This window comes from Triturus cristatus, chromosome 12 (genome assembly GCF_964204655.1).
Source record: "Triturus cristatus chromosome 12, aTriCri1.1, whole genome shotgun sequence".
In the NCBI taxonomy this organism is placed as follows: domain Eukaryota; kingdom Metazoa; phylum Chordata; class Amphibia; order Caudata; family Salamandridae; genus Triturus; species Triturus cristatus.
Window position 1 is genome coordinate 164,152,220 of NC_140595.1, and position 18,751 is coordinate 164,170,970.

Consider the following 18,751-nt stretch of genomic DNA (forward strand, 5'->3'; position numbering starts at 1 on the left):
GATGTGCCCACAAGTGCAGGCCAGACGCAAGTGGGCAGGGGTGGTGGGAGTGGAGGACGGCGGAGGCGCGAGCCTGACCAGTTGGCTGGGGATCCGGTATTTTCACATGTCCGTAACATCCTGGACTCATACCGGCAGGACACCACGGGCATGGCCCAGGTTGTGTCCGTCCTCGAGGGGATCAAGGTCCAGCAGGCCCAGCAACATGCGGAGCTAATAGCCTGTCTACAGCTACACCAACGGAGGATGGAGGACAGACAGGCTGAGCAAGTGACGGCGTCCCAGGGGATTCACGCTGAACTCCGTCGGATGGCCGACACCATGGCCGACCCTCCCTGTGCCAGAAGGCGGAGAACATCACCACCCACAGGGAGGGATCATGAGGAGGAGGAGGAAACATCCGACGGAGCATCCCAGACGTCGTCACGGCCTGCTGCTGAGGTTCCCCGCAGGAAGCCGGGTCGTCCACGGAAAGGACCGTGAGGGTGGCTGCTACATCACCATCGCCCAGGACACCTGGCCTGGCACCTGGCCCACTGGAGCAACAGCATCACAGCATCAAGAGACATTCTCTGCCACATGGCCCTGCTGGTCACTGGCTGACCAATGTTGACAAAGACTGTGGCATGGACTCTGAGGATTTCCAATGGCAAGGACACCAACTCCCCTACTGAACTTTGGATTCCCTAATCCCGGAAAGCCCCCCACTTTGTCCCCCCCCCCCTAATAAATCACACTATTATGAGTAGATGCCTGCTGGTAGCATTATTACCTAACATGTGTCTTGTACAGTCTAAACATGCCTGAGTCATCTGTTCACTTCAACCATCCACACCCTGGGGCCTGAGTCTGGCACAGGACACATGGGTCACAGTTTATTAGGCAAGACAGACATGGAGCACCATACACACCCGTGATGTGCAGAACCAGCTGAGGGGGTGGCCGAACAACCGTGCTGACAGACACATTGAGTACAGCAACAGTCATGCGCAGAGGTCAGGGAACCTGGCCCGTGTCCTGGGGGGCACCCAGGTACGTGTAGACAGGTGGCAGAACCATGTCCTGCAAGCTTGAGTCCGGTGGATGCAGAGAATGGGGGCCTGGACAACGTTGGATGCATGGGGATGGCACATGTCACACTACCCACACAGTCATGGACATCATGCCCAATACACAGTCTCAGCACACACACACAGCTTGCATCTTGCCACTCGACACATTGACACATAGCCACAATCTGGGAATACCATGCCAGACATGCAGGATGCACCGTGCCAACACACCAGCATTGACTGAGCAGAGGCACCTTGGAGGCATAGGGACACCTTTAATAGTCATGTTTTTGGGATTGCAGAGGCAACTTGAAGTACACATGAACACATCATGTGGAGTAACATGTGGCTCAAACACTGGCACCCCCCTTCTGCAGCACAAATGCGTGATAGCCATGGTACTGGCACACAAGCGTCGGCTAACAGCTAAATACCCACAGCTGCACACGGAGAGCCTGCCATACACCATAGATCCGCTGATGTGGAAGTCCCACGCCATGTCAAGCCAATGTCAACCGTATGTGTCCGAGGGCAGTGTCACACACATTGATGCCATCATCACAATCCACCATCCCATCACTGATGACTGACAACCAGGCAGCCCATCTATTCTGGTGTACCCAGCTGCATGTCGTGTCCCATGGGGATGCCACATGACTGCAGAGGAACCAAACCCCGACCTGGGCAGTGTGCACACATCGTGAACAACTGCCACACCCAATACACCCCAGATGCATCCCTTACCCCATGGAGACTTCCAAACGTGTCCGTGCCTGTAACGCTGAGTCAGCCCACGATGCCATGTCCATGAGGAATAGCAGTGCCACAACAATGCAACCAGCAGATGGCATGCGCAGGTACCTGGGGAAGAGAGACACACAAGAAGTCAGCCACAAAAAGCACAGCCACTTGCATGTGCATTGACTCGACACATGTATGGATGACAACATGCTAGGTCACAATTATGACTGGGGAAATACTACCATCACTGCCACCATCACTCCAGTGACACACCCACACACACCTCTGACTCACGTGCCATACATGCAGGTGGACACACACATCACAACACATGCCACACGGGGACCAAGGCGTGCACACTCAGACACTGGTACTCACCACTAAGCAAAGAAGTCGCGTATGAGCCGAGTCCGGATGTCCTCTTGTGGCTCCACATCCTCCACATCACTAGCCCCATTGCCAAGCCCTTCGTCCTCCACGGGTGGATGGTCCTCGTCATGTTGATTCAGGATGAGTGGCACAGCTCTTTCAACTGCCATGTTGTGCAGCATGCAGCAGACCATGAAGATCTTGCAAACCTTTGCCGGGGCATATGGGAGTGCGCCGCCGGTCTTGTGGAGGCACCGGAATCGGCTCTTCAGCATGCCAAACGTCCTCTCTATCACTCGCCTTGTCCGGCCATGGGCGGTGTTGTAGCGGAGCTGGGCCGGCGTGATGGGGTTGCGGAGAGGTGTCAGCAGCCAAGGCATGTTGGGATAGCCAGCGTCCCCTAAATGGAAAGCACATGGATATCGTTAGAACTGGCGAAGCGGTAGTGCTGCTCGGCCAAACAGAATACAGGACAGACAGACTGTACCCACCAACAACACATGCTCGTTCGTTGCGCAGCTGCATCATCATATCAGGCATCCCGCTACGCCTCATGATGTAGGCATCGTGTGCTGATCCTGGGAAACGAGCACAGACATGTGAAATCACCATGTTGGACAGACACACCACAAGGGCATTGATGGAGTGGTAGTGCTTCCGATTGCGGTACGCCACCTCCCGTGCGTGTGGTGGTACCAAACCTACATGTGTCCCATCTATGGACCCAATGACATGGGGCATCCCTCCCAGGGCATAGAAACCACGCTTGACCTCAGTCATCTGTTCAGGGGTTGGGAACTTGATGAAGTCATCCAGGTGAATCAACATGGCCTCCAAGAAATCATGCAGCACACCGCAGAACATGCTCTGGGACATGCCACCAACATGAGCTATGGTATTTTGGAAGGTACCCGTGGCAAGGAAATGTAGGGCAGCCATTACCTTCAGCTGGGGTGTCAGTGCCGTAGGATACCTGTGCTGCGGTTGCAGGTGTGGTGCCAGTCTCGCCGTCAGCTCCAGAATCAACGGTTGGGTGAAGCGGTAGAGCCGGATCCTGTCATTCTCCTGCATGGTGGCCAAGTCTGGAATTCTTCGGGCAACAGGAGGCGCTCTGCAGTAATTTGGAAGTGACAAGGAAGAGTGAGTGCACTACGAGAACAACTCATGTCTACTGAGCACATGTAAATCTGGCAATACACACATGCCACATAGGGAGTCAGGCATGTGCTACATGCCCAGGACACGTATGGATGCAAGGTGACACTCCTTCCAAGACCCAGCTACACACGGTGATTGAGAACCTCCCCATGCCACGCCATGGAAATAGCTGTGTCCCAGTGCAAGTGCACTGCCCGACGCAAGACAGGAGTGACATACACCCACACATCAGCAGAAGTGTGATGCCGATTGCAGAGACTGGCAGCGGAACACTTGAGCCACAGGTCACATGACATTACACTAGTCCAGCCCACACACCTTGCCATGAAGGTGCACATGTCATGACTCACCACACATTCCTTGTGAGTTTGCTGACATGGCCTTGTCACGCTACTCCGTGTCCCTTGCATACATGTGCACCTCACATCCGAGAACACATGTGGCATGGTGTTGGGAACAGTGTGCAATGACAATCTACACACAGCCACATGTTGGTTGCTGCAACGGCTGCAGCTTTTGAGGGTGCTACAACATCAACCTGATGTAAATCCCGGACACATATATGGCATAGTCACATTGTGCACTGTGGGTAGTGATAAGTCATGTGTCATGACCCCTGTACCTGGCATCATGGGACACTTCCGTGTGTTGGTGTCGGTGCCATGCCAGTGACGCTCACCCCAAGTGCGCAGTCCCACATGCACACATGTCAAAGGTGTCAAGGGCATGCCTGGCACACATTGCACCCTCACACAGTACACATGTACACATCTCATCATACATCTGGTGCCTTCTCCACTCAGGAGGCATGTTCCACATCACAGCCTGTGACACCTGTGCCCCACACATGTGGTAATGCACAGACGATGCCTTGATGTCCATTCCTGGACAAGTATGTCCATCCATGGACAAGTATGTCCGCCCTATTCCTACATGTGTGTCGCCTATCACCACAGTGATGTGTAAAATCCGCCGTACTGCTGCTGAGAGGGCCTGTTTATGTTCCCAAATCACTGTGGGAGTGCTGCCGTATGTGTACCCATCGTGATGGCGAGCGTAGATGTGAGTGTACGGTCCGTACCACTACGGGTACGCATACGCGTGCAGACCCATAGTGATAGAGAGCGTAGATGCGAGTGTACGGCCCTATCACTATGGGTCTGCACGCGTATGCGTACCCGTAGTGGTACGGACCGTACACTCGCATCTACGCTCACTATCACTATGGGTCTGCACGCGTATGCGTACCCGTAGTGGTACGGACCGTACACTCGCATCTACGCTCACTATCACTATGGGTCTGCACGCGTATGCGTACCCGTAGTGGTACGGACCGTACACTCGCATCTACGCTCACTATCACTATGGGTCTGCACGCGTATGCGTACCCGTAGTGGTACGGACCGTACACTCGCATCTACGCTCACTATCACTATGGGTCTGCACGCGTATGCGTACCGGTAGTGGTACGGACCGTACACTCGCATCTACGCTCACTATCACTATGGGTCTGCACGCGTATGCGTACCCGTAGTGGTACGGACCGTACACTCGCATCTACGTTCACTGTCACTACGAGTACGCATACGCGTGCAGACCCATGTTGATGGAGAGCGTAGATGCGAGTGTACGGTCCGTACCACTACGGGTACGCATACGCGTGCAGACCCATAGTGATAGTGAGCGTAGATGCGAGTGTACGGTCCGTACCACTACGGGTACGCATACGCGTGCAGACCCATAGTGATAGTGAGCGTAGATGCGAGTGTACGGTCCGTACCACTACGGGTACGCATACGCGTGCAGACCCATAGTGATGGAGAGGGTAGGCATGCATGTACGGGCCGTTGCCATGCATTTGGGGTGCCCTAGGGCCCCCACACGCACCGTACCTGTGTGTGATGCTCCAAATTACATAGGGGACAAGTATTAAGGCCTACATGCATGCTGGTTGTCATGGAGACCAAGTTCAAAATTCGAAATTGTTCTGGAAGGTGCACAGCAGAAGTCAGTTGGAATTTGTCTACTTTGTTGCAATGTGTTTGTGGGGCTGACATCATGCAGGAGAATGAAACCGATAGAGAACACACAGACTGCTAGGTTTGTAGGGATTGGTGGAAACATAGGATGCAAATGTGAGTGACCAATCTCTCTGTACTCCTGTGCATGAGACTGGGCAGAAGGGCACATATAAGGCAGCCAGGTCCCATGAGGGAGCACTTGCCTGCACAACTTTGCATTCGTCGACCCAGCTGCTGCTACTGATTCTCTGGAACCATGTCAAGGGCTGTGGAGAGGACACAGCCATTCACCCTGGAGGAGAACATGGCTCTGCTGGATGTGATCCTCCCACAGTACCCCATGCTGTATGGGCGACCAGGGTATCAGGTGAGTGCATAGGCCACTGCCACAGACTGTCCCTATGTTGTGACTGTGACTTCTGCCATTGCGTCCAGGTGTAACACACATGCCATGTACTGTCGGGGGGGTCCCAGGGGGGGGTGCCTGATGTCTCCCAGCAGTGCCCTGAGACAGGAGGGGTGTGTGCCTATCACTAACAGCAGTGCCCTGAGACAGGAGGGGTGGGTACAGAGTGCTCCCAGCAGTGCCCTGAGACAGGAGGGGTGTGTGCCTATCACTAACAGCAGTGCCCTGAGACAGGAGGGGTGGGTACAGAGTGCTCCCAGCAGTGCCCTGAGACAGGAGGGGTGTGTGCCTATCACTAACAGCAGTGCCCTGAGACAGGAGGGGTGGGTACAGAGTGCTCCCAGCAGTGCCCTGAGACAGGAGGGGTGGGTACAGAGTGCTCCCAGCAGTGCCCTGAGACAGGAGGGGTGGGTACAGAGTGCTCCCAGCAGTGCCCTGAGACAGGAGGGGTGTGTGCCTATCACTAACAGCAGTGCCCTGAGACAGGAGGGGTGGGTGTGATGCACAGTGTGAGCCTTGATCATTGATTGTGACATTGCCATCATTCCACCTGTGTACCCACTGTGGCACGTAGTGCTTTTTCCCCTCAACAGGGGATGATGTCCCTATGACAAAGGTGCAATGCGTTGGCTGCATGACATGCCTTGTTGTAACCAGCTAATTTGTACCCATATGTCTCTCTGTGACATGTGGCTGGTGTATTGATGTGGTGTCACTTGTTCTACCTCACAGGTGGGCGCCACTGCCAAGGAGCAGATCTGGCTGACCGCCGTCAGTGCCGTGAGGCGTGTGGATGGTCGGAGGCGGAGCCTGCCCCAGGTGAGGAAACGCTGGCAGGATATCCGGTGCTGGACGCGGAGGATTGCACGGCTCCTGCTGGGGGACTCACCTGAGAGCCACAAGAACCGCAACCGCCGCCGTCTGAGCCACCTCCACAGGCGTGTGCTGCCGGTGGTCTTTCCAGACCTGGAGAGGCGCTTACAGGCGATGCAGCAGCCGGAAGGGGGTAGGTACATGTGTGTTTGTTGTGTGTCACCGGCATTTGTAAGGGCACAGTAGCATGAATTCACTGGCAGGGTTTAAAGGTGCTGTGCAGATCCTGTTTGCCCCAGTATAGCGCTGTGCCCCTGCCACCCTTCCCCTCCTTGCAATGTGTTCCCTGGTCTGTGTGTAGTCACTCCTCCACAGGGTAATGTAGGCTGGCGCTTTGTCCACGGGAACAATGTCTGTAGCATCATGTGTGGGGGTGGTGTGTAACAGGTTGTGGGACATTGCCTGTGCACTGTCAAGTTCACTGCATGTGGGTTCCATATCAGTTGGCACTGATGCTGACTCCAGACATGGGAGTTGGTCTCTCATGTGTCATGCCTTACAGCGCGCATGTCCCATGTAGTGGCCTGTGACATGATGTGCATGAGTGTGCGATACACATAGTGCAGGGATGGTGACGTGTGTTGCAGTCATTACCATTCAGTAGCATGTAGTTGCGTGCCCACTACTGTCCCCTGGGGCACCTTTTCCTCAGTGGTGTATGTGTCATCATACACGTGGCCACTGTCAGTGTCTACAGCGTAAGTTGTGCTCTCTGCCATTGTCCCCTGTCACCATGTATATAGACGTGCTATTTTGTACAGGTGTCCACTGTGCAGCCTGACCTGATTGTCCTTCTTCATACTCACAGTTGCCAGTGCCTGTGTGTCTTGCTATACTCATCTGAGGATGGGCACTGGTACCACATTATTTGTACAGGCGCACCTTGGCTGTTTGGCGTTCAATCTCGCTTTTTGCCTGCCCCTGTGTGTATCACCCAGACTATGAGATGTTGGTGCCACCTGTGTCTCAACAATTTGCCTCGTGTAGGGTCTTGTTGGGGCGGGCAATGCCTATGTGTTAAATCCTGATTACCACTTGCTGGGTCTGGGCAGTGTGTGATGTGTCTGGACACACACGCAATGTGCAGTGACAGAGTCATGTTGTGCATGTTTTCAGCATTACCTATGCAGCATGTGTCTCAAGTTCATGGATATGGTCCCTGGTCATGGGTATTTTCGCCAACGCTGTGTGGTGCAGATGCAGTGCTGGATTGTCCCCAGGGCCTGGGTGCTATGTCAGACTCCTTTTCCTGTGTTTAGCTATTGTCTCATGCTCTCCATGGTATTTCAGTGGCATGGTGGCTCAACCAACTGTGTGTTTCATGCCCTACATCGGTACCCTGTTCAGTAGATGTTAGGGATCTTCCTTTTCAGGCCATGCAATGTTACCTATGTGGATTGGACTCATGTGACAGATGTGTACAGATGTCTGATTATTTCTGTCTCTCCACCCTGCCCACAGCATCGTCGGGGGACACAGAGGGAGACATGGACACAGACCAGGCGGAGGGACCGAGCACCAGTGCCAGCCGTGACATCGGGTCTGGCACATCGAGTGGTACAGAGGCGGAGGAGAGTGTGGCCGAGGACCTGTCGACTGGCACATCAGACTACGAAGCTGACAGGTCCGGGGACGATGTCTCCGAGTGGGCGGAGGCTGCACCAGCAGCTGACAGCGGAACAACACCTCGCACCGCCCCCTCAGTTTCCACCAGCCGCCTCCCACTTGCTCGTGTCCCTTCCCAGCGTGCCCGGTCACAGCATGTCTCCTTCCTGCCAGGCACCGCACCCCCTGCCCCTGTCTCCACTGCTGCCGCCAATGCAGAGTCTGTGGACATCCAGCGGCAACTGCAGGTTGGTCAGGCTGCGATCCTTAATGTCCTCCATGCCCACGGCAAAACCCTCACCAACATCGAGGCTTTCTTGGAGGGCATTCATTCATCGCAGGCTGACCAACGCAACTTGCTGAGGTCCATCGACTCCACACTGACTGCAGCAGTGGGTCTCCTGCAGCGCGACCTCCCCCCACCTACCCCTGCCCCATCCACACTTCCCACTCCCATGCCTGTCACACGTACACCCAGACGTCGGCATGCACCCACATCAACAGACACGGGCACCACACCAGCAGGGAAGGTCCACCGCACTCCTCCTGTCACGCACACACAGGGTGAGGTAGGCACACCCACTGGGTCGGGGGGCAAACGTGTGACACGCAGCCATAGTGGGAGTCCGCATTCCACCCAGTCCACTCCCTCCAAATCCCCTCCCCTCAGCTCTCCTGGCCACATCTCCCCCAAGGACACCTTCATGGCCGCTCTGTCCCTGAGCCCCACAGTTACACCACCACGCAAGCGGTCAAGGAGGTCCCCGGTCAGGGTGGTTGAGTCTCCCCCCCTGTCTCCACCCTCCCCCGGTGGCGCTGCGACCCATCCCTCTGACCCCCCCCCCCTCCTTGGGGCCTGAGGTCCCTTCGGGTGCAGGGGACTCCCTGGAGGACCTTGCAAAGGTGTGTAGTGCCATCCTGGCCTCCGCCTTTGGCACTGACCCACCCCCTGTGGTGGAGTCCTCCATCCCTGCACCCACAACGCCTCCCCTTTGCCCTGATGTCCCTGCGGTGCCTGTTGCTTCCCCCCCCCCCTGATGCCCTCACCAGTGTGGAAGACGATGCCATTTGACTGTGCAGGCAATGTAGGGGACACGCATCCCACTGTGTCCCCCATCCAGCTGAGAATCATTGACTGCCCTATGGGCTTTGTGAAGATTGAACTGCCTGCGATCCACGGACATTGTGCTCATGCTGAATAAAGCTTAATTTTGTTTTCATTATCACACTACTGCTATGCTGGTATTGGTGTTGGTGGGGCTGCTACATGGTTTTGGGTGGTGTGTAAGGGTTTGGGTGTGTGGGATGTGTAGTAGTGTACTGCTCATTGGTGGGACCCTGTGATCTGTGTGCCATCACAAGGTGTTGGCTAACTTTCTTTGTTCATGTAAGCAGTTACTGCATGGTGCACTTGTCCCAGGGTGTATTCCTTCCTCTGTGTACCCAGCTTTCTTCCCTGCAGGGTGTTCCCAATATTTAGCGCAGAGCTGTGTCTACATGAGCTGTGTGTGTGACGGAGCCCTTCTACTTTGGCCATGCATGCAGGGCCATGTCTCCACCTGCGACAATCGTGGCATCCTTGGTGATCACTGTACTTGTGTGTGGAGTCTGTTGACATGAGTTCATGGGGACATGTTCCCTTGTAGCCAGTATGCATGTGGATAATTCTGGCCTCACACACATGTGTTACACCCCTCCTGTCTCAGGGCACTGCTGGGAGGACTCCACACCCACCCCTCCTGTCTCAGGGCACTGCTGGGAGGACTCTGCACACACCCCTCCTGGGTCTGGACACTGCTGGGAGGACTCTGCACCCACCCCTCCTGTCTCAGGGCACTGCTGGGAGGACTCCACACCCACCCCTCCTGTCTCTGGGCACTGCTGGGAGGACTCTGCACACACCCCTCCTGGATCTGGACACTGCTGGGGGGACTCTGCACACACCCCTCCTGGGTCTGGACACTGCTGGGAGGACTCTGCACCCACCCCTCCTGTCTCAGGGCACTGCTGGGAGGACTCTGCACACACCCTCCTGTCTCTGGGCACTGCTGGGAGGACTCCACACCTACCCCTCCTGTCTCAGGGCACTGCTGGGAGGACTCTGCACCCACCCCTCCTGTCTCAGGGCACTGCTGGGAGGACTCCACACCCACCCCTCCTGTCTCTGGGCACTGCTGGGAGGACTCTGCACACACCCCTCCTGGGTCTGGACACTGCTGGGGGGACTCTGCACACACCCCTCCTGGGTCTGGACACTGCTGGGAGGACTCTGCACACACCCCTCCTGGGTCTGGACACTGCTGGGGGGACTCTGCACACACCCCTCCTGGGTCTGGACACTGCTGGGAGGACTCTGCACCCACCCCTCCTGTCTCAGGGCACTGCTGGGAGGACTCTGCACACACCCTCCTGTCTCTGGGCACTGCTGGGAGGACTCTGCACACACACCTCCAATTTCTGGATATGTACGCTTGGGACATACACGGTGTGGGTGCGCTCCATGCATTCGAGGTGAGGGTACGGGTCGTACTTACACTGTTGGGGTGGGGGGTACGCTCCATGCATACGCGGGTGAGGGTTCGTGTCGTACTTACACTGTTGGCATGGGGGGTACGCTCCATGCATACGCGGGTGGGGGTACGGCTCGTACTTACACTGGTGGGGGTGGGGGTATGGTCCGTACGTCCGCGGGTGGGGGTACGGGTCGTACTTACACTGTTGGCATGGGGGTTACGCTCCATGCATACGCGGGTGAGGGTGCGGGTCGTACTTACACTGTTGGCATGGGGGGTACGCTCCATGCATACGCGGGTGGGGGTACGGGTCGTACTTACACTGGTGGGGGTGGGGGTACGGTCCGTACGTCCGCGGGTGAGGCTTCGAGTCGTACTTACACTGTTGGGGTGGGGGGTACGCTCCTTGCATACGCGGGTGGGGGTACGGGTCGTACTTACACTGTTGGCATGGGGGGTACGCTCCATGCATACGCGGGTGGGGGTACGGGTCGTACTTACACTGGTGGGGGTGGGGGTACGGTCCGTACGTCCGCGGGTGAGGGTTCGAGTCGTACTTACACTGTTGGGGTGGGGGGCACGCTCCATGCATACGCGGGTGGGGGTACGGGTCGTACTTGCACTGTTGGCATGGGGGTTACGCTCCATGCATACGGGGGTGAGGGTACGGGTCGTACTTACACTGTTGGCATGGGGGGTACGCTCCATGCATACGCGGGTGGGGGTACGGGTCGTACTTACACTGGTGGGGGTGGGGGTACGGTCCGTACGTCCGCGGGTGAGGGTTCGAGTCGTACTTACACTGTAGGGGTGGGGGGTATGCTCCATGCATACGCGGGTGGGGGTACGGGTCGTACTTACACTGTTGGCATGGGGGGTACGCTCCATGCATACGCGGGTGGGGGTACGGGTCGTACTTACACTGTTGGCATGGGGGGTACGCTCCATGCATACGCGGGTGGGGGTACGGGTCGTACTTCCACTGTTGGCATGGGGGGTACGGTCCGTACGTCCGCGGGTGAGGGTTCGAGTCGTACTTACACTGTTGGGGTGGGGGTACGCTCCATGCATACGCGGGTGGGGGTAGGGTCCGTACATATCCGTCCCCACGCTATGTGATGCTTGTGCGGGCCGTACCCAGGCCTTTGCCACGTGGGTACGATCCGTCCCGCCATTGTTGGGGTGACGTGTGTGTGGGCGTGGTACGACTCGTACCCACGCTCTTGAGGCGTGGGTACGGGACGTACCTGTCTGGTTGTGTTGCCGGTTCGCGTGGTGACGGACTTCCGTTGTGGCGGTCGCTGGCTTATCAGGACACACCCCCACCCCCTCGTGGTGACCAGGGCATGGGAGTCAGGTATGTCCAGGCCATGTGTGACTTATGTGGTTGTTTTGAGGCCTGCCCTGGTCGTGCCACCCGCACCCCACCCCACTTTCCCCCCTCCCTTAGTTATTCTGACCTTCTGCGGCGTCTGCGTCGGTGCCTGTAGAGCAGGTGGACTGCTATGAGGGCAGGGATGACTCGTAGGTTCGGGTCCATGTCTGTCCGTCGCGTACTGGTACTCCAATCGCGTCGTCCTGTCGCGTACGGGTCCTCCTTGGTGGCGTCGTCCTGTGTGTCCGTCACGTACTGGTCCTCCTTGTTCGCGTCGTCGTCTGTCCGTCGCGTACTGGTGGTCCTTGTTCGCGTCGTCCTGATTTCCCGGCAGTTTTTGGCTGCCGCAAAATATTCACCGTGCGGGGTGACGTCGGTGCGAATCGTGATTCCTGGGTCGTGAATGGCTGGCTGCGAGCGTCCCGACGTCAGGTCGGCACTTTCCCGGATCGCATTGGTAGGTGTTTTTTTGTTCGGTCGGACTTTTTTACGAATCGTACGGTCATGGTGTACCCGTGCGATTCGTAATTCCTTGTTTGTAGAAATTGACGACCGGGTACGCGTCGGACGGAGAATATGCTCCGTCCGACGGTTCGTACCCGGTTTTTACCGGATCGTGATCGGCACCATAGAAGGGACAAGAGAGACAGCAGGGAGGAGGAGACACAGGGGCTGAGGACAGACCGAAAAAAAGTGACAGATACAGTGGGGGAGAGGCGGGGCAGAGCGAGAAGCACACATGAGAAAGAGGCACAGAGTAGAACAAGCATTTGCAATGCAATAGGTCTCGCATGTACGCGGGTTTAAGCTGTGGGCACTGTAAATGACAATGCCTTTTATTTATGTTTTAAAAACGAAAACAAAAATAAAAGGCATTGTCATTTGCAATGTCAATAGCTCAAACTTGTGTAATTGCGAGACCTATTGCATTGCAAATGCTTGTTATTTTTCGTGATTAAAACATAAACCCACTTAAGAGCGGAAGTAGTATTCTTTGAAAAGTCAGAGCGGAAGTACTCTTAATTACCTTTAAAACAATTGGTGACCATTACCTCATCTGGAAACTTACGGAAAGTTTCACAATACGAGACACACGGGCACTGCATCAGTATGTTCGCCGTGTCTATGTTTGCATTGTCGCTTTCACAAGTTTAATAATGCCACTTGTCTAGAATTCGTGAGGTATGCAAACGTCCAAGTTCTACAGGGAGAGGCAAAGAAATGAACTTGTATATTTATTGATGTATTTTGAGAAGGAATTAGGTTAAGGCGCCTCATATCGCAACATCATCTCTGCGTCCGAGTTTCTCGTCTAGTTATTTGGTTTAAAAACTAAGTTACTATTGGCTTTGGGAGATTTTGGGACTATTTGAAATATATATGCAACATTTAAAATAGAATAAAATGCCAACATTGGATAATGCATTATTGATGACTTTTTCACACTGCTTGAGTCACAGATGGCCAAGAAAAGGCAATATAGGTGGTGCGTGTCTGCACTAGTGAAGTCAACGTAGCTGGTATATGTGTCTTTCACTGTGATTTCTGGTTTCAGTCATAATTTGGTGTGCTGTGAACGTCCACCACTAGATAAGTAAACCACACGTGTTTCACTTGACACTATTTTGGATGCTTTCATTTAGCCTCACACATTTGTCAATGCACAATGAAATCACCAGTGCAACCTGTCCTAAATAAAAGTGGAGGGTTTGGCACTTTTATTATTTTGATTTCAGAAATAAAAACATTGGTTATTAAGCCCTTCACTTTATGGGCGTTGCTATTTAAAAGGTTAGTATCACCATTCACATTGGAAGTATTATTTTGTTGTTTTCCAGCTCCCAGCCCTTTAATTTTCTTAAATGGCATTAAAAGATATTTTTCATTACTGACACTGTGCTTCCTGATTGTCGTTCACGTTATGATATGCTTTATGCCTGAGGTGTACAATGCTGAAGCAAAGGCAATTGCATTGCTGCGCAACAGCACATTACATCACGCAAGCGCTGAAGAAATATACCAAAATAAAGCATCAGTTTTTCGATAGGTCTAAAGAGTCCGGGATCACAGCCAAGGCATGTCACACGTACACTGTTTCATTGATCAGAGAGGGCAAGAGACTGCACCCGCCAGCAGCCTTCTCCACGGCGGGGTCAGTGGAGTCTTTATGAGAGTGGAGCTGTGTGTCGCTGACAGACTGTAATAATTTGGGGGACATCTGCAGTGGGAGGAGCGCGGGGTACTACATGGAGCAAATACAAAACCTGAGGCATACACAGAGCGCGCGCGGGGACTGGGAGTTTGAGCACGAGCCGAGGCCCACAGACAGCAAGGAGGTGGTAGACACCCGGAGCTCGAGGCACACACGATAAACAATGTTATCCCCGTTACATACACAAATGCTGGTAGATACATAAATACATGCATGTGAGAAGAGTCTGAGGCACACATACAGCGTGAGACAGTGGGGGCAGAGAGGCAAGCAATGAGAGGATATTCAGGGTCAGAGGCAACCGCGCGAGGTCGCTACCGTGCAGATTAAAATGAAAACGCAAAATAAAAACGGGTTCTTCCTCGTGTTTTGCGACGAGTGGTGGAAGAAAGGAACAAGGAAGTAGTCCCTAAATAAAAAGATTTACAGCCCACCAGCGGAACGAAACTGTAGTTGGTCAGTGCTGCTTCCTGCAGAGCGGAAGCAAAACGGAAGTGAGGTATCGGACCAACAGCCAATCAATGAGCGAGATAAGAAGATCAGTACCACATTTAACCAATAGCAAGTGACAAAACAAATAGAAACACAATGGGTGGAGTTTCACCACTAATACTTATTACTTAATGCCTCGAGAGGCAGTGCAATGCACTGCCTATGCGAGACCTAAAAATAAAGAGGGGAGAGCCGCATAAGAGAGTAGAAGAGAGGCAGCCGACGCGGAGAGTAACAGAGAAGAGACGACAAAGAAAAGGAATAGATAAGATGAAAGCCAGGGAGTAGAGACAAATAAAAGACAAGACAAGCCCGGCGGAGCACTTTTGGGAGCCCCTTTACTAGAGTTTCGCTGAGCGATTGCTTACGCGATAGCCAGCGAGACCTAAAAAGGGAGCCCACTGCCCTTCCAAGTTTCCGCCGAGCTGTGTTTACTTGTACCTGCCAATAATTACTTCAAAACTGTCGGAGCTTTCCTACCAGGTGCGCATGCCATAATATGTGATTTCTCATAATTTGTTTTCATGTCTAATGCACTCATTAAGTTAGCAATTATCGGCACATCCCTGGCCAACTTAGTTAAGGAATCATTCAGATCATTAATGTACAGAATAAAAAGCAGGGGTGCCAGGATGCACCTCTGAATCACTTAACTAGCTAGTGGAGAAAACATTACTTGCCACCAAGAAACTGGCCATATCGCACCCAGGTGCCCAGATTTTCATGAAAGACCAAGCAAGAAGTTGAAAAATTTCTCCCCTTGATTTCAATTCAATTAATGGTGAGGTATAATTGTGTTAACGGTCCTTCTTCTACTTCAGTGGAGCATTGTGGACAGAAAAAAATGAGTGCTTGGCTGTCTCTTGCCACTCTCTGAATTCAGGGACTGGGACAGTGTGGGAGGTGACTGACAACCCTTGTCTCTAGACTGAAATGGGGAACAGTGGTACCTACCGGCAACCACTGGCACTAATTATGAACTGGTTTTACTCCTGTCATAACTCCAACTGCCACCCTCACTCTCACCCCTTGCTCCTCTAATAATCCCTCCCACAGCTAATGTCCGAACCTGTGACAATTGTGTTTGAAAGTCACTCGCGATTGACGCTACCATCCTGTGTCTGACAGCAATTCACTGAATGTTGTAGAGGAACGTGCACAAATTCGGATAGCTTGGACCGAGAAACAGTTGGGTCCTTGTTTAAACTTTAAGCTGGCGAAAACAGGGGTATGCAGTTCCTGGAGAAAACAGAAGGGGAGGTAAGGAAGGACAATGTACCAGGTGTCCAGAAAGGAGTAAAGATAGGGGTGGAATAGCTCCTATTAGGAGAAAGGGCCCTCACACACCCAGAGAGGTGTCATGCTTCTTCATCGGGAAGCTCCTCGTTGGGTCGGCACTGCAATGCCCAACCTGCCCCATGAGGGGGCTCTTTGCCTGAGGTCTTCTCTTTTTGCCGATGTGAAGTCTGAGGGGTGATGGGGCATATGTGTAGAAAGTAATATGAGTAGAAGTGGGGCGGGGTGAGTGCGGAATAAAAATAGCTATAGGGATCCCACAGGATGATGTTGTTGAGCATGAGAGAGGAAAAAAACTCTGCTACGCTACGCTGAGTTTTTCGGAACTCTGCAAGCTCTGCGTAATGTGGAGTGTGGAAAACTTTGAAAACTCCGTGAGCGGAGCGGAGTTCACCACCCATGGTTAGCTGAGCACTGTCTCCCGGAACAGCATATTTTGGTACTGATATCTCAGCCCATACACTGCTGCTGTGCATGTTTGACAATACTATTGGAAATAACGGGCAGTCACTGTTACCAAGCACATTGTTCACCTGCGGCCGCCACCACTAACCCTGGCAGACCAAACAAGGAGGTGAGTTGTAGGAGTGGCTTCTTCAAAGCAGAATTGTTTATTCTGAACCTGCTATTAAGTCTGGAATGAGCCAAGACCTTTTGATTTTACTAAAGCATATGTATAATTTACTTTACTAATAAGGACTTTCAGTCAGCCCTCATCATCCATTGGTCTGTTATTGTGTCATTCACATCTTTGTCCCACCCAGTTCAGCATACAGCAATAGGACAGTTCATTTTAAGCATTAGTTTATGGGTTATGGCATTCTGCCCTTTCACAAGTAGCACACAATGTAGTTCCCTTCAGTGCAAGAGACTACTATGGCAATGGGTGATTTTGAGATCAAAAATATATTTTCTTTTAGCCACCTTTTAAAAGATTGATGAGGCCCAGCAGCTTCCCTGAAAATAAAGTTTTACAAAACCATTGACCAAATAAAATAAGCTTGGACAAAAGGCTTGCAGTCAAATCCAGACCTATTGGCTTTGCCAATGCTCGTTTAAAATTACTGGCACATCAACAGCAGCTGCTCCTTTGCCGATATGTGAAACAAACATTGTTAAAACAAACTTCAGCACATTAAAGGAGCTCATTCTGCTTAATGTTTAAGTACAAGATCCATGAAAGTCCATCCACCACTAAAATAAAGCATCATTCATTCTGTGCTGGACTGTGACTGACCCAGCAAAGATTGCTGTGCAGCACATGGCAGCAAAGAAGTAAACACATGCTGGGTGCTGCTGCACTTTGTTTGACACACAGTGCATTAATAACAATTGAACCCGGAGTATTCAAGAGTCCAGTGCCTAATTTGTAAACAATCAAGTGCCAGGGACCTTCTGAGAAGGCCACTGAAGCCTGAACCAGAAATACAAACATGACACCTGAACTGTAACTAGTGTCGTTGCTGACAATTAAGTGCCGGTGCTAAGCACCGGAAACTACTGGCCCAAATTAAGCACTGCAAGAGTCATAAATGTATGCTGTGGGAAAATGAAGATAACTCACTGGAGCAAAGCTCTTTCTCTGTCGCCTTGCTTTCCTCATTTCTTGTGTACATATTTCCCTTAGTGTAACCATGTCTTTGCACAGCTGGCTACAGATCCTGCTTGAAGAAACTTCTTGAAACAGACCCCATTTAACACATCTCAGTACTTTAGCCAAAGATGGGTAAAGCTGTGTAACCATGTTCACGCAGTGTAGAACTAGGGGCCAGGCCTTCATAACTCTGGCTCAATAAAGAGAACCATCTTGCTCAACTTTTTCATGCTTTTCATATTTGTTAGTTCACTAGCAGCAGCATCCTCTAGGAGCCCTTCAAAACCTGTGATGAATCCTTGGTTAGGCGTCCTCTTAGAACAACCAATGACCAGAGAGCGTGATGCAGCCATGTTTATTAAGATGGGACCTTCAGTTGCAATTCGACAGCAGATGCTAACACAACATTGTAAAAGTCACTGTTGCAGAGATAAAGATAATCAATCCTGCGGCATAGTTTTTCATGCCTGGGTGAAGAGTAGATGTAATAGGGAATTTTATAGCTTGTGTGAAGAGTAAAATGTGAGATTTTATGGAAGAAAACAGTCCAAGTAAAATGCAAAGCACCTTTAATAATGTATTAATAGTAAATTCATAAGGGAACAAGCACATTGTACCACCACAGGATAAAACACACCAGTAATCTCTCTTGTTTCTAAAAGGAAAAGCAGAAGTAGGTATTCAGTACTAGTAACAGCAAGGGGAGCCAAATCGGAGAAAGTCATCCAGGAAGGATGCAGGTGAAGAAACACTCTGGTGGGAAGATCTGAATAACGTTCCTTAATCTTCAGAAAGACACCTTGAACAGCAACTACCAGTAAAAAAGCTAAGACAGAACCATGGGCATTTGAGCAGCAGCCAGAATCTGGCAAGAAAATGACACATATTAGGATACAACAAGGTTTCAAGGTCATCACAAAGAAAAGGGGTGAAGGATATCTTCTACAACAAGGCACATATACATGCACCCAGTCTGGAAGGTGGGTGAGAAATCCTAATCACCCACCAGTGAAGGAAAATCTACAATATATATACACAAGTTCA